Here is a 14,501-nt window from a genome sequence, read left to right on the forward strand (position 1 = left end):
ACAAACAACGGCAGAGAAAATTCTATCCAAAACAGGGAAACTAGCAACAAATGATCAATATAAAAAGGTATGGATAAAAAGAGAAATGAATAAGGAGGAAAGAGAGGAAGAAAAGCAGAAAAGACTTGAAGCTAAGGCAAAAAACGAGGAAAGAACGGAGTCAGAGAAAGAGAGATTCTATTGGAGAGTAGTGAACATGAAAATAAAGCAGTTCGACATACTAAAGAAAAACATAAGGGAAACAGAGAACACAATGGAAGTGGCAGAAAACTAAGAGCGTCTTACACAAATATAGATGGATTGATAACAGGATTGAATGAACTGAATGATTATTTGAAAGAAAAAGAACCGGACATAATGGGAATTGTAGAAACAAAATTAAAAGGCCCACTACCACCCAACAGTGTAGGACATGATGCATACAATTATTGGATTAGAAACAGAGAGAAAAAACAAGGGGGTGGAGTTATGTTCCTGACTAAGAAGGATATAAACGTGAAAGGTGTCATATATGGAAAGAATACAGTAGAGATGATTATGATAGAAGTGGAAGACCGAGATAAGAAGAGCAGAAAATTTGTGATCAATTATGTGCCTCCGAAAACAGCCTCATGGGAGGAGAGTGAACATAAAAGTATGTTAGAGGACACAAAGATAGCATTAACTAAAATAATGGAAGACAGAGGAAGAATAGTTATGATGGGCGACTTTAATTGCAAAGAAATCTGCTGGGAAGAAATGACAGTAAAGAGTGGTGATGACTCATGGAGAAATGCTCTACTTGAGATGATTACTGACCATTCAATGACACAATGGATACAAGAGAACACTAGGTATAGAAATGAAGAAGAACCATCGAGGCTAGACTTAATAATTACATCTGAACCTAGAATAGTGGACAAGATTGAATATAAAACACCAATAGGTAAAAGTGACCACATATTGATTGAACTGGAACTTAATGAAGAAAAATATATGAAAAGAAATGAACAATATAGAAAAGGAAGAATGATGTATGAAAAAACAAACTTTGATAAAATAAGAGAATTCTTCCAACAAGAAAACTGGGAAGAAATATACAAAGAAGAAACACCAGTGGAAGAGAAATGGAATATTTTGACAAAAATTTACAAAAAAGGAGTGGAAAAGTATGTCCCAAGACAAAAACAAGAAAAAGAATATGTAAAATGCTGGTACAACAAAAGTTGTAGGGAGTTAAAAGACAAAAGAGACAAAGCCTGGACCAGATGGAAAAAAGACAAAGACCTGAAAAATGGAAAATATATACTGGTTATAGAAATGAATATGTACAAAAGTGCAGAGAGGAAAAAAGAAAATATGAAAAAGATGTTATAGAAAAGTGTAAAGATCAACCAAAACTATTCTACAGATTTGTAAACAATAAACTGAAAAACAAACAAGACTTGGAGAAATTAAGACAAGGAGGAGTTGAATACACTGAGGAAATGGAAATGGCAGAAATTATGAACAAACATTTTAAATCAGTGTTTACAAGGGAAAATATACAACCTGAAGAGATTGAGTGGAAAGAAAAAGTCCCCCTATGGAAGAAATAGAAGTAACAAAGAATGAAATATTGACACACTTGGGTAATTTTGATGTCAGAAAATCGCATGGGCCAGATGAAATAGCAAACTGGATTCTGAAAGAATGCAGGAATGAACTGGCCGACAAAATACATAGCATAATAAGCAGTTCCTTAAAAGAAGGAAAAGTTCCAGAAGATTGGAAAAAAGCAAATATAGTACCTATATATAAAGGAGGAAATAAAGAAGAACCTACCAACTATAGACCAGTCTCTCTAACAAGTACAATAGCAAAAATTTGTGAAAGAATTATCAAAAGTAGATGGGTAAAATACTTGGAAAAAAACAACGTACTAAATCCAAAAAATTTGGATTCAGACAAGGACGATCATGCGTCACCAATTTAATATGTTTCTATTCAAGGCTAATAGATATAATACAAGAAAGAGATGGATGGGCTGATTGTGCATTTCTAGACCTAAAAAAAGCTTTTGACAAAGTACCACATAAGAAGTTGCTTAAGAAATTAGAATATGAAGGAGGAATACAAGGTAAATTGCTAAATTGGATGGAAGACTTTTTGAAAGAAAGAAAAATGAGAGTAGTGATAAGAGACCAGCACTCAAAATGGAATGAAGTAATAAGCGGTGTCCCGCAGGGAACAGTTCTGGCCCCAATAATGTTTGCTATATATATTAATGATATGGATGAAGGAATTGAAAGCTATATGAGCTTCTTTGCAGATGATGCAAAACTACTGAAAAGAGTGAAAACTGAAGAAGATTGTGAATCACTACAGAGAGATCTAAATAAAGTACAAGAATGGAGTAGGAAGTGGGAGATGGAGTTCAATACAAAAAAGTGTAGTATAATGGAATTTGGAAAAAGCAAAAAAAGAATAACAGGATCATATAATTTGGGAGAAGAAGGAATAAAAAAAGTAGAGAATGAGAAGGACCTGGGAGTCATTGTTATGAATAATATGTCACCTGAGAAACATATAAATAAGATTTTTGGAGAAACTTATAATTTAATAAGAACAATCAAAGTGGCATTTACATACCTGGATGAAGAAATGGTGAGGAAAATCCTAATCACCCTGATAAGACCAAGATTGGAATATGCAGCAACGATATGGTCACCAAGTACAAAAAAATGTATAAAAAAACTTGAAAGAATACAAAGAGCAATTACAAAATTGGCACCAACACTCTCAAAACTATCATATGAAGAGAGACTACAAAAACTTAAACTACAGACACTAGAGCAAAGAAGAGAGAGAGGAGATTTGATAGCTATTTACAGAATCATGAAAGGCATAGAAATTACTGATAGAGAGAATCTGATAAAATGGGATGACAGAAATACAAGAGGACACGGAAAGAAAATAAAAAAAAGACAGCTATAGAAGAGATTTGAAAAAGAACAGCTTTCCTCACAGAGTAATAGACAGTTGGAACAAGTTAGATGAGAAAGTGGTGTGTGCAAAAACAATACATGAATTTAAAAATACATACATACATACATATACCAAGGCTTTTTCCCCCTTCCAAGGGAGGTAGCCAAAAAGGGAAAGGCATAAAAACACTCCCACCCATTTCATCCCCAAAATACACTCCACACCCCTCCCACCCTTCCTCTCATCTGAGCACCTCCTGGATGACGGGTCATCCCTGCACCCCGCCCACCGCCCTGGGTCAGAAGCAGTGTCGCAAGACACAGTACATCCACAGCAAGGCCGCTTCATTTAATCGGCGACCCCCCCTCTCCGTCCCCCTTTGCATATAAGGAGAGGACGGGGAGAAATCCCTTTGGGCTGCGTCAAAATTTACTCACACATACTACCCCACCCCCCGCCCATTCCTCCTCATGCAGTCACAACATCATCCATATACAACCATTCTCCACTCACCTCTGTCTTCCGTCCTCTCCCTTCCTTCCTCAACAGACATTCCCCTCTTCCCCAAAGCCCCCTTCACCCCATCCATCCACCTCATCCTAGGACGTCCCCTCATGTTCACTCCCTCCACATCTGCCTTCCATACCTCTTTTGCTAGTCTTTCTTCACTCATTCTTTCCATGTGTCCAAACCATCCTAATATTCTTTCATCAACCCTATCTCCCAAATCCTTTTTCACCCCTGTTCTCCTCCTCACCTCCTCATTTCTCACTCTATCTAGCCTAGTAACCCCCGCCATACTTCTCAGACACCTCATCTCAAACACATTCAAACTCCTTCTCTCTTCTTCTCTTATGTTCCACGTTTCTGCCCCATACAGTGCTGTTGGCACAATCACTCCTTCATACAGTCTCCTCTTCGCATCCATTCCCAAATGTCTATTTCTCATTACACTCTTTAAACCACCAAGGCATTTACTCGCTTCTCTCAATCTACATTCTACCTCCACCTTCACTCCACCTTTTCCTGCTACACTTGCACCCAAGTATCTAAAACTATCCACTTCCTCCAGTCGCTCTCCCTTAATGTTCACTTCCAGTCTACTGCCACTTTCACCCCTTGTACATCTCATCACCTTACTTTTACCCACATTTATCTTTAGCTTTCTTCTATCACATACTCTCCCAAACTCTGCCACCAGCTTCCTCAATCCCTCCTCTGACCCTGCCACAAGCGCAGTGTCGTCCGCAAACAACAGCTGGCTCACCTCCCACTTTTCTCCATTTTCTTTAACCATCTCCAATCCCTGACTCACTACCCTAGCATTCACCTCTCGCACCACCCCATCCATGTATAAGTTGAACAGCCAGGGCGACATAACGCATCCTTGACGAAGTCCCACCTTTACTTCAAACCACTCACTCTCTCCATTTCCAATCCTAACACATGCTCTACTACTCACATAAAAACTCTTGACAGCTCCCAAAAGCTTTCCTCCTATCCCATAAATCTGCATAACCTCCCACAGTGCCTTTCTGTCTACCCTATCATAAGCCTTTTCCAGATCCATAAAAGCCCAAAAAACATCCTTCCCCTTTCCTATAGCTTTCTCACATATCTGTCTTACCACAAAGATCTGATCTACACAACCTCTACCCGTCCTAAAACCACACTGTTCCTCACCAATTACTCCTTCTGTTCCTCTCCTAATCCTCTCAATTAAGATTCTCCCATAAGCCTTCCCTACTACACTCAACAGGCTAATCCCTCTGAAATTACTACATTCACACTTGTCCCCTTTTCCCTTGTAAAGCGGAACTATACAGGCACTACTCCAGTCCTCTGGTACTCCACCCTCTCTCCAGCAAACATTAAATAATCTCGCCAACCAGTCCACCATCACTGAACCTCCCTTTTTCAGACATTCTGCATGACATCCATCCAGACCAGGTGCCTTACCTGCTTTCATCATCTTTACAACTGCCTTCACCTCATCCTTCCTTATTTCTCCTCCATTCTCCTCACTCATCACTCTCATTTTCTTCGTATTTCCCACTGCAGCTATCTTTCCTTCCCTATCCTCCTTCACATTCAGCAACTCCCTAAAATATTCTGCCCATCTTCCCCTCACTGCCATCTCTTCCATTATCAACTCTCCATCTGTACCTTTTACCTTTTCTTCCCTACTTGATTCGCCTCCTCTTCCTCTCTTAATTTCTTTCCAGATAAAATGAGATATGAAGACGGGACCCCACGAGCATAGCTCCCCTTCCCGTAAAATACAACTAGGTACAACTAGGTAAATACACACACACACACACACACACACACATGTATATATATATATTTATATATATACATATATATGTATATATATATATATATATATATATATATATATATATATATGTATATATGTGAATAATTCGCTAGTGGACAGCGACATCAATCATACAATCCATGACCGTCGCGCAGAGGATTCGAACCACCGCCTATAGACCCAAGAGAGTCCACAGCACCCGCCTTTAACCACTCGACCACAGATCGTCTGTGGTCGAGTGGTTAAAGGCGGGTGCTGTGGACTCTCTTGGGTCTATAGGCGGTGGTTCGAATCCTCTGCGCGACGGTCATGGATTGTATGTATATATATGTATATAAATATATATATATATATATATATATATATATATATATATATTTCAAATCAGCCATCCCGAGTCCACTGCTGAACAAAGACCACCTTCATAGCATTCCATGATTCAAACGACCACGCCAAACTCTGCCACGTCACTCCTGCAAACTTCTCAATCTCATCTCTCCACCTTCTGTCTGGTCTCCCTCTTCCATGCTTCCCATCTCACGGCGTCCACTCAGTAACACACTTGCTCCATCGCTCATCATATATATACAGGTAGTTCTCGTTTTGTGCGAGATATGGGTTCCTACAGGCTTCGCACAAACTGAAATCGCACAAAAAAAAACATATTTTCCCCATAAGAAACAATGGATAATAGGGGGGACTGCGGGTTTTGGCCCAAAAAACTTCCATTTTTTGAACGAAAAACACATTTATTTGACTAATAAAGTGAACATGTTCTAAAAATGTATCGTTCTAAACCTATAAGTAACACTAATGTGTAAATAAAGTGTAAATAAAGCACCCATTAACACTCAACACGATGCTCCCTCACTTCTCACAGTCCCTCACAGTCACTCGCCATCTTCGTCTGTGCTGTCCACCTCCTCTGGCACATCCACTTCCACTTCCACTTCCTCTCCTATAGCTTCAGGGTCATCCACTTCCTCTTCCTCTTCTGTCACTGGTTGCACAGGCTGTTTATTGAAAAACTCCAGCATGGTGGTCTGGCGGTTTTTCTTTTGAAATTCAGTCTGCATTTGAGTGTAGCAGAAAAGTGTGTCCATACACTTTCTTGTGATTGTGGTGCTTTGTTCAACATTGGGGTCGTGTTCTTCCAGCATGGCAAAACCTTCTTTTATTTTTCCTAATGCTTCACTGATAACAGTGGCAGTGAGCGTCCGTCCTCCCTCAGCCTTGTCTGCCGCTGCCGTCGCTTCTGCTTCTTCTCTTTCCCTCTTGTTCTCTTCTTCGATGTCCAGCAGGTCTTCATTGCTCAATTCTTGTCTGTGTGACTGAAGCAGTTGATCAATGTCCTCTTCCTCCACTTCATCAAGGCCTAAATCCTGGGCATAGCTGATTGTGTCCTTGTTTGCCTTCGAAACGATGTCGTCCACATTGAAGTCTTCGAAGGAATGAACAAACTGAGGACACAGTTTTTTCCAAACACCATTCAGACATTTCGTTGGCACTTCATCCCAGGACTGCTTGATAAAGGTTACAGCATCTTTTATTGTAAAATTCTTCCAGAAATCTCGCAGCGTCTTGTTCATCTCGTTCGTTTTCTTTACTGCAGCAGCCATCGTAGACCTCAGGTAGTAGGACTTGAAGGTTTGAATCAGCCCCTGGTCACAGGGCTGCAGCAGAGAAGTCGTGTTGGGAGGCAGAAAGGCCAGCTTGATGTTGTTGCTGAGATTTTCAAGACTGGCTGGATGACTGGGAGCATTGTCTACCAGCAACAAGATCTTGAAGGGGATGCCTTCCTTGTTGCAGTAGGCTTTCAGCTCGCTGTGCAACTTGTTCTTGTAGTAGTCACTGAATATTTTCCCAGTCATCCAGCCCTTCTTGTTGGCGTACCAATGGACTGGCAGGAAAGCCCGGTCATATCCCTGAAACACACAAATTATCCGAGAATTAAGGTGTGGCCACGCTCCTTTTTCTTGCATCACAAACCTAAGTATTTTTAATGTCACTTGTGTACACTTCACAAACCCTGATTAATTAACGGTATTAAATATTTTATTATTTAACACAATCAATAACAATAACAACATAAGAACTGTAGAATAAATAAATAAATATTAAATAAACCAATCTTACCTTAAGGGCTCGGGTTCTGAGAGTGATAGATGAGGACAGGCTTCAGCCTGCAGTCCCTCTCAGCGTTGGCTCCCAGCAGCAGCGTCAGGCGGTCCTTGGACGCCTTAAAACCAGGCGCCGTCTTCTCCTCCTGTGCGATGTACGTCCTCGCTGGCATCTTCTTCCAGTAAAGGCCGGTCTCGTCTACATTGAACACTTGCTTGGATGAGTATTGTCCTTCTTCCAGGGTCTTCTTAAGCATCTCTGGGAATTTCCTGGCCGATTCTGTGTCTGCTGATGCTGCTTCTCCGGTCATTTTGATGTTATGAAACCCGTGTCTTAGCTTAAATTTTGCAAACCAACCAGAACTTGCTTGGAAGGATGTATTTGGCCCGTCATTTCCTTCGATGTCGTTAATGAGGCCTTTAGCTTTTTCCTGAATGATGGCCAAACTAACAGGAATGCTGTTCTTGTTCTGGTGTTGAATCCAATTCGCCAGCATTTTTTCCATCCTCTCCATGGCCGACGATCTGCTGTAGGCTACCCTCTGCAATGCCCTAGACGAACCTGCTTCCACAGTTGCTCGTATTTTTGCAGCATTGTCTCGGACGCGCCGCAGTGTGCTCTCCCCCAATCCCAAGGCATGGGATATGATCGAAGTTTTTTGTCCTTGGTCATACCGGCTCAAAATTTCCATTTTCTTAGCCAGAGTGAGTGACTTGCGCTGTATTTTCTTAGCTGGAGGGCCGCTGCTGGTTCCAGGAGAAGATGAAGGACGTTTTGGGGCCATTTTGACGAATGAGTAAACTGGCTGGACTGGCTGTGACTGCAAACACACGAGAGGGCTGTAAACATTGAACTGGGAGCGGGAGCGGCCGCCTGTCGGCAGGCAGCGGAACTACGTATCTGGCGCACTGTTTGAAATGCGGTTGGGGCAAATCGCATCTTAGCGAACAAATCGCACAATTTTAATTAATTATAATATTTTTAATGTCGCATCTTAGCGAATTCGCACAAACAGAACACGCACAAAACGAGAACTACCTGTATATATATATATATATATATATATATATATATATACATACATATGCATATACATATATATAAATACATATGTTATATATATATATATATATATATATATATATGTACATGTATGTATACATATATATATATATATTTATATATATATATATACATATACATATATATGTATGTATATTTATATAAATATACATATATATAAATAGATATGTATATACATATATGTATATATATATGTATATATATATATATATATATGCATATATAGTATATATACATATAAATACTGTATATATATATATGTATATATGTATATATATATATATATGTATATATATGTATATATATACATATATATGTATGCATATTTACATAGATATACATGTATATAAATAGATATGTATACACACACACACATATATATATATATATATATATATATATATATATATATTTATTTATATATATATGTATATACATATATATATATATATATATATGTATATAAATATATATATATGTATATATATATATCTATATATATATATATATATATATACATATATATATACTTATATATATATATATCTGAATAGAATCGCCAATGCCGACGATGTCAATCAAATAATTCCGACAGCTGTCCCCGGACTCGAACTCAGGACTTGTATGTTAGCAGGTCGGTAGAAGCATAGACTTGCTAACATATAATTCCTGGGTTCGAGTCCGGGGACAATCGTCGAAATTATTTGACATATATAATATATATATATATACACACACACACACACATGTATATATACATCTATATTATGTATATATATATATATGTTTTGTCTACCACAATGCACTTTAATTCTCAGCCATATAGGCGCATGCAGAAATTGTAACAAGGGACGCCCAAGGACTCGAACCCATGCGGCGAGAACGTTACAAGTGCCGAGTTACTTAAACCAATACACCATCTAGGAAGCTATATGTTATGCGCAAGTTTTCTTATATATATGTATGCTCGAGTTCATACACATACACGAAAGTTTGCGTTCAACCCAGCTCCACTATGATAATGCATATGGTAAGTGTACGAACGCGGGAAGTATTTGTACGACAATGAATGGGTCCCAGTGTTTAGAGATACGTTTTATCAACCACAATGCACTTTAATTCTAAGCCATATATATATATAGATATATATATATATATATATATATATATATATATATATATATATATATATATATATATATATATATATATATATATGTGTGTGTGTGTGTGTGTTTGTGTGTGTGTGTGTTTGTGTGTGTGTGTGTGTGTGTGTATACATTGTTCAGCAGTGGACTCAGGATGGCTGATTTGATTGATTGAATCGTAGATACTTGTTCTTTGAATAATTTTATTATATATATATATATATATATATATATATATATATATATATATATATATATTATCATACACAATGTACTTTAATTTTAAGCCATCAACATCTCTCTTGATGGAGCAATCGGTAAGTCACTACAGCACTTGTCACGCGCTAGCCGGGTTCGAGTCCTCGGCCGTACCACGTTTCAATTTCTGGCCTCCATCGGGTCTCCCGAAGTTGATGGCTTAGAATTAAAGTGCATTGTGGTTGATATAAATGTATCTCTATTCATTGGGACCCATACATTGTTGTACACACACACATATATATACATGTATATATATATATATATATATATATATATATATATATATATATATATATATATATATATACATATGCATGTAGAATAAAAAATGCAAGCATTGTGGCAGTTCTTTAGTTTTTTCCTCGTATTCTCATTTTTCCTGATTAAAATTTTGCCATTACCCAGGGTGAACTGAAACTAGGTATCCGTGTTCTTCCATTTTTTTCCTTTAATTGTAGAGCTCAGCGTTTCGTCTTGAGAAAGACATTTTCAAGACTAAACTGTAATAACAGAAAGTACACAATTACACACACTAACGATGACAATTGTACAAAAATTAATTATACATTAATATTTCTTGTAATGTACGAGAAAGATACAATACAATTATACACAGGAACGAGTAAATTATACATGAACAGTTCTGGAAATATATGAGAAAGGTACAATTCAAGAGTGTTAGAAAACGGTGATCAGCAGACTGCATTTAAGAGGTGAAGGAAAAACCAGAGTAACTCGCATTAAAACTGCGTTCTCTGCAATCTGATCAAAAGCTGATAAAAGTAGAATTGAAAATATTGGAAATGTTCATTACAGCTCTTATTGGATTTCAGTTTAGCCTGAGTCTTTAAGAAACGATTATTTCATTGGGACATCAATTCAGAGCAAAGAGGCACACCTCACAATAAGACAACCACTTCTTGAACAACTTTATGAAGAATTCCTTAAACTAGCTAATTAGGCCCAGGAAAAAGATTGAAAGGAAAATTCACCACAGGGTACCAAACAAAAGCCAGAAAAAATGGTCAGGTGACAGCTCATAAGTCCAAAAAATATGCTTTTTTTTTTAGCATTAATTCATTGTTCAAGTGTAGCTGGTGTATCGTGTGAGCAAACTATCCCATTTGGTTAAGAATAAAGGATATTTTATGGTCGTACTTTTAACCTTCCGCCAGCTCTGGCGAATGCTATTTACCATCACAAGGTAGAGTTTTACCTGATGTTCTAGTCAAGTGTATTTGACTTATCAGCTTAACTACAAAAATATACCAATATTTTTCGTAACTATAATCAACAAAATGAATAGAATTCTTCTTTCAATTGGTAGAAAGTGATCGCTAGGGCTGGCGAAAAAGTTTAAAATTACGGCCCTTATACTCGGTGCATCGAAAACTGGCCGTTAGGGCGGAGCACGGGGATTCCCCCTGTGTTGCCACATATAATTATTTTGTAATTCTATTCTATTTTAAATTTCATTTTATAATTCTATAATGTTGCCACATATAATTATATTATAATTTTTTGTCACACACCACCACTGAGGTAAAAATCAAAGCAATGTTTTCTATACAAAGGTTTCGATTCCTCGATTCGTGGACATGGCATATGTGCGGGAAAGACCGACGGTGCCACTCCATCCCTTCTCTGGCCACGCCCCCGAAAGCATTGCATCCACACGCACGTTCTCGCCTTGGATAAATACATTATATATATATATATATATATATATATATATATATATATATATATATATATATATGTATATATATATATATATATAATATAATATCTGTGTGTGTGTGTGTGTGTGTGTGTGTGTGTGTGTGTGTGTGTGTGTGTGTGTGTGTGTGTGTGTGTGTGTGTGTGTGTGTGTGTGTGTGTAAAGACAGACAAATATGGAGGTGAGGTGGTAAAATGAAACGTTAAGGCTAGAGTATGGAGCTTTATTCAGAACCAAATGGTTCTGAATAAAGCTCCATATTCTAGCCTTAACGTTTCATTTTACCACCTCACCTCCATATAAATATATATATATATATATATATATATATATATATATATATATATATATATATATATATATATATATATATATATATATATATATATATATATATTATATATATATAGAAAGAGAGAGCGAGCGGGTGGGTGGGCGAGCCGTGTTATCTGTGGAGATGTGGCGAGACCGGGAAATTCCCTAACCCCGCCTTAGCGGCCATTTCTTGTTGCGTCTACTATAATGTTCATTCTTGTTTCCATGCCCCTTAAGATTGAATGTGCAGTCTCGGCTCCGGAGGTTAACATGGCTTGGCACTATATTAGGATTTGTAACACTTCGGCCCCCTAGTAATGTGTGTTTTTTCGTGTTTCTGTCATCAATTTGAACAATTGTGATCAATAACTTCTGGACTACAGGAGACGAGGGGCCGAAAAGACATTGTCTCATTTTTCGTTGGGACTCACATTGATGGTCAACTCTAAATTGGCCGGGCGGTTCCTTGTCACTCCGGACTCACCGTGTGAATGATTCATATCATTGACGCAGAAGGGGTGTTCCAATAAATCCAATGGTGGAAGTTAATCCTTTACTACCTAGAGGGACGAATTGGACAAGTTTAGGGAGTTTATTCTATCTAACGCTAGACGATTTCATTCAATCTAGAATTATTCGCACTACTTCAATTTCAAATTTATTAAGAAGTATCAGACATACAACAACACTGATGAGATTCTAATTATAATATCTCTAGGCAATGTTGCACGAGTGTGATTCCTGGAAATTCATTCTAACGTCAGACATCTGTTCTTGATTAAATAATAACCCCCTTCTGTACTTGGTGGATCTTTTCTTTTGGTAGTTACAATCTAGCAGAAGACTTTTGCCCTTGAGTGTACGTCGTTGGTATGTATGGAGAGACTCTTCTGGGAAGGCTGTAAGGAACTTCCTTCCAAGAATCTGTCGTCCAGAGCTGCCATCGTGTAGATATTAGCACCCAGGACACACCTCCTAGACACTCTGCAATGCAGTTCTTTCAACACGTTCTCAGTCCAACCCCGTTTTCAGAGGTCTTGTTCTGTATGTCCCCAAATCTTTATGTTATCTTACATGGGTTTTATTTATCTAATCTTTTACTTATTTACTTACTTTTATTTTCCATTTGTCTTGATTTCTATCCATTCATTTAGATATCTACCAATTTATCTATTTACTAATCTATTTATCTACTTACATACTTATCTACTCATTCATTTATCTATATATTTACTTGTATATTTATCTAATTACTTATCTATTTATCTATCTATTCATTCATTTGTCTGGTTATTTTTGCGGACAATGAATGGAGTCGCCATTAGCTAACTTATATAATTCATTTGATGCACCAATACGTTTAGTGGTGCTCGCTTAGTACAACAGATTTGACGAAATAATATTCCTTTAGTGGATTAATTTGGTATCTCAGCTAATTAATCATGAACAGATCTGGGCGCGTTCCTCGGTGCATTCCTAGGTGCGTTCCACTTTAGTTTTGTTGCTGTTAGCGCTTCCAAACTATTGAAGCAAAATAAGTGCAGGTATAGTATGTGGATGTGACCTACGAATTTTTTCTTTTGTTTAGTATGTGGCCTACCGGACATTTATTTCGATATGAACTTGTCTCTTAGGCAGCCTACACACGGAGCGTCTTTGTGACGTGCGTCATTTATGACGACCGTCGAAAAAGACGCTCGTTTTCAGATAACTATACTCGCAAACGTTGTCCTACACACGCAGCGTTAAAATGACGTCATTATGGCGCCTAGCGTTGCGCGTCATCCTGCTAATTTGGTGCGCCATAATGACGACCGTCATTTTAACGCTGCGTGTGTAGGACAACGTTTGCGAGTATAAGTTATTGAAATTAGCAGGATGACGCGCAACGCTCAGGCGCCATAATGCCGACCGTCATTTTAACGCTGCGTGTATTCACTTGGTCTTTGGATCACGTGTAGGACTCGTGATCGACAGCTATTTCCCTCCTGGAAGAGAGCTCAGAGCTCGAAGGTCCGATTTATGGGTAATGCTATAACCTTACACACACACACACAGATACACACACACCCAACTCCCCGCCCACGAGAGTCAGAGTAACGACCCGAAGCGCAGCGGTACCGGAATAATTTCGGCCCTGGGCAGGATTCGAATCAAGAACTTCGGGCCCCTATGGTGACAGTTCAGCGCTCTACCAACTGCGCCACCGAGTCGTGTGTGTATGAAAACGTTTGCAATTATAGTTATCTAAAAACGAGCGTCTTTTTCGACGGTCGTCATAAATGACGCATGCCTTAAGCTTTAATAGTTTGGGAGGGCTAACCGCGGACAAACTAAAGCGGAACGCGCCGAGGAATGCACCTAGGAACGCGCCCAGCTTTGATTATAAAGGATAAGGAGTTATAATTTTGTAGCTCACGTAGGCGCTGATCACCCACGGGTGAAGGGACCGGTCCAAAGCTACCAAGAGTTCTTGAAGTTATTCCCATCTCATTTGTAACAGTCTTCATTCTGTTCGTGACTTTAATTCACAGCTCACCTGTGACGGTATTCCGTAAATCCGAGAACGACTTTATTTCCCAGCTCG

This window comes from Oratosquilla oratoria, chromosome 11, assembly GCF_046742065.1.
Source record: "Oratosquilla oratoria isolate Oo_2021 chromosome 11, ASM4674206v1, whole genome shotgun sequence".
Lineage (NCBI taxonomy): Eukaryota > Metazoa > Arthropoda > Malacostraca > Stomatopoda > Squillidae > Oratosquilla > Oratosquilla oratoria.